Below are 3,658 nucleotides of genomic sequence, written 5' to 3' on the forward strand. Positions count from 1 at the left end.
ACAGCTCCTTTCTCCTTTCAGTACAAAATTATTTTCATGGAATCATTTAAGAGGAAGTGCCCAGGAACCCCAGACTGTGCTTTCCAGAACAGAAATTCAACAGAGGGAAGGAGCTTTGCACAAGTGTAACATACTCCAGAACACACCTGACTGTAGTTTTACTCTTGATGTTCAAATATAGCAGAAGACAAAAACTCCAGCAGGAGAGCTGGCACATTACCCATGGTATCCTGAAAGTCCACCTTAAGAGAGCTGGAGAAAAATCACAGTTGTGCCAGTCCCTTTTGCCTGCAGATGCCTGGGGATCCTCTCCATCCACCTCATGCTCTCCCAACAGCAGAAAGGGTGACCTCGGGGACATGGTGGCACTCCACATCCTGCTGAGAGAGCAAGGAAACCTTTAGCAGAAAGGGGAGTTGGAATCTAAAACTTCCTTTCCTGGGACCTTTGTGAAGCCTGCAACCAAGAGGGGGAAAATTTGCATCTCCTTTGGTGCAGGTGTCAACAGAGGCCAACAGAGCTTTCACCTTGTTCAGACAACTGGGCCCCTTTTGGCTCCCTGGCAGCTCCAATGGCACCAGAACCCCCTTCCAGCACACACACGGCTGTCACACACAGCCACCCACACACCTTTGCTCCAGCCCACACGTGGCCAACATTTCCTCACCCTGCACATCCCAAGGGGAGTAGTTTGGCTAGAGAGCACAGCAACCCCCCTGTCCTCACAAACTGCCTCCCTGCAAAAAAAGGAATCATTTCTCCTGGACACTTCGCCCACAGTCAAGGGCTTTTCAAACGTGCTCAGGGTCCCTCCCGGCTTCTGCCTGTCCTTGCATTTCAAGGCATGGGCATGTTTCAGCAGCAGAACCCAGCTCCTCACGGGCAGTATAAGCCCTGCTCTTACCTGGCAGCAGAACCCAGCTCCTCACGGGCAGTATAAGCCCTGCTCTTACCTGGACAGACTCCCGGGCTCGGCACAGCTGTGGCTCATGGAGCAGCTTCCCAAGGCCCTTCTCTCTCCCAGCAGGAAGCACAACTCGCCTCCACTCCCCAGCACCAGGGGAAACCACGAGCCAGGCTGCAAATTGACACAGAACGAGCAAAAAGCATTAATGCAGCACCAAGAAACTGAGACCAGTCTTTGCCTCGTAACCCTGCACGGGGAAAGGCTTTGGGATTCCGAGGCAATCCCTGAGACATCCAGAGAGCACCAGCCCCGCAGCCCTGCCACGGCTCCCCCAGGGTCACCCGGCAGGGAAGGGGTTTACCCGGCCCCCGCTGCCCAGCACAACGCGCCCCTAAACGCCCCCCGGCTCCCCCGGCCCACAAACCCAGCGGCCAAGGCGCTCTCCCCTCCGCAGCCCGGGCAGCAGCGGGGCCGCGCCCTCAGCCCTCACACACACAACCGGCCCCACCCGCCCCGCCGGCCCTTTATACCGCGGGCCGGCAGCGCTGCCCAATCAGCGCTCGAGCGCCGCCGCCCAATCCCAGCCCGCCGGTCCCCGCGGCCCCGCCCCGCCCGCTCCGCTGAGGGAGATCGGGAACTGGGGACAGGAACCTGCTGCTGGGGGAGACACCCTGGACATGGAATTGCACACGGGCACCTGAAGCCCAGGCGATTTGCTTGCCTTGGCAAGGCCCTGCCTTGCTCCCAGGCACAGGAAATCTCTGTTTCCCTGCCCAGCCCTGGAGACAGGTGGCCCCTAAAATCCCCGGCAATCAGGAAGCACAGGCTGCAGGAGCTGGCAGGACCCAGTGGCCGTGTGTGCTGTGTGACACCGTGTCCTGCAGCCCCACGGACCTGCACAGCAGGGACAGGTCCTGGCAGCGTTTCAGTGCCGAGGCCAAAGCTGGGGCTCAGGGACAGCTGGGGCACATGGCAGCTCTGGGAATCTCTGCCATGGATGTCTGGCCATTCCAGGACTGCCTGCTGGGCAAAGGAGCTTCTCTGCAGACTGTGGAACCAACAGGTCTCATGGACTGTAAGAAGCCAGAACTGCTGCAGGACTGTAGAGGAATCTGGGTCAGAAGAGACAGTTCAAGGTCTCTAAGTCTGACCTCCTGCTCAGGCCACAGTCACCAATGGGATCGGACCGGGCTGCTCAGGGAGGGATCCAGTCATGTTTTGAAACATTCCACGGATGGGGATACAACAACCTCCCCAGGCAACCCATTCCATGAGCGACTGCCCTGACAAAATACCTCCCCCTCCTATGCGGTTGGAAGCAACAGCTGGGCTGGCAGGAGCAGAACCTCCCTGCTGGGCCATTCCCCAGCAGCCCAAATGCCCTGTCCAGGGCTTGGTGCGGAGGCCTGGGCGGCTCATTCCTCCACCTGGGCATTTTAGGAGCTGCCCTTGCCCCGTCCCTGCCAAGTCCCTCTGGCAGTGGTGCAGCTCCTCAGCTGGAGTGCCTCTGAGGGACCCCCGGCCACGTTTCCCAGCAGCTGAAGGAAGGGAGGGTCACCCCCCAAGCTGGGCTGCCTTTCTCTCGCTGCCTTTTCCCCACCTTTACACTGCAGTGACAAGAGCTGCACTTTCCCAGGGAACGGGGCAGGGACAGGGGAGAGCAGCAGGCAGGAACCCCCTTCTTTTCTGCAGGCCAATGACTAACTGTGTGTGAAGGGACAGCGACTCTGGTACCAACTCCACCTCCCACTTCTTGTCACAGATCGATCTGAGGCACTTGTCAGGTCAATACCTGCCCTTTTCAGGAGCACCAGGCTCGTGTTCAGTGTCCTCATTGTAGCCCACGAATCCCTCTAGGTGTTAAATCAGCCGCTCTGATTTAATCAGATGCTCAAATTTAATCAGATTTAATCAGATCTGATTTAATCAGATGCTCAAATTTGGCATTTAAGGTCTCAGCACCATCAGAAAATCCTCTCTACTTCACCAACAGGAACTTTGGTTTCACAAGGACCAAGCGGCAGCACATGCCCTTCCTCTGCAGTGGGGTTGTCTCCATCAGGGAATTCACCTGGACAGCCCGGGGATTCTTTCTTCTTATTTTAATTTTTGGATGAAGCTTTTAGTGTGTTCCCTCATGTCCTGGTGAAACCCAGTTTCCCAAAGGCTTGTTTAGATGCACACACCAGTATAAACACGCTACAGAGAGAAAATCCTCCCCTGAGGTGATTGCTCACTTGGTGCCACCCCAAAATCCTGGGATGCCCGTGCCTGGCCTGCTTGGTCCTGCTGCATTGCCGGGTCTGGGGCTGAGAAGCTGAGTAGCCAAGATTTCGGGTAAATTCCACAGATGATGGTGTGGGATGCAGGAGGATGCGGATCACATCCCGTCTCCTTCACAGCAAAGATTACTCATAAAAAATAAAACCCATAAAACCAACACAACCCTAAAACAGCCAGATGCTTCGGAGCAGAAGGTGTTAATGGAACCGATCCAGCCCTGCGCCACGTCCTGGAGATTGTGGTGTGGTGGCTTTGTTTTTCTGTAAAAATCACATTATATATGGTACTATACATTTTTTACAGAAAGCCTGGCATCTAGAAATAAGAGGTAGAACTTTTAGATACTTCTGTATCTAAAACCCACAGAGCAATGCTCCGGTTGCCCAAGGCCTCTCTATGCCACCAAAAGGAAAGGGACTTGGGTCCCAGCTCTTAAACCCTAAGGATAATTTAAGGATTTATCATCTA

General features: G+C 55.5%; 1 long non-coding RNA gene across 1 annotated transcript; it reads right to left on the reverse strand.

The window, feature by feature from the left end:
- Positions 1 to 45: 45 nt before the first annotated feature.
- Positions 46 to 1,394, reverse strand: LOC114003241. The gene is made up of 3 exons (XR_005564098.1): positions 1,332 to 1,394; positions 954 to 1,078; positions 46 to 380 (listed from the first exon to the last, which is right to left on the reverse strand). It is a non-coding gene; the product is annotated as an uncharacterized LOC114003241 (long non-coding RNA).
- Positions 1,395 to 3,658: the final 2,264 nt, after the last annotated feature.

The sequence above is a fragment of the Pipra filicauda genome, unplaced genomic scaffold (assembly GCF_003945595.2).
Source record: "Pipra filicauda isolate LSUMZ 115617 unplaced genomic scaffold, ASM394559v2 scaffold1121_size70662_pilon, whole genome shotgun sequence".
NCBI classification, from domain to species: domain Eukaryota; kingdom Metazoa; phylum Chordata; class Aves; order Passeriformes; family Pipridae; genus Pipra; species Pipra filicauda.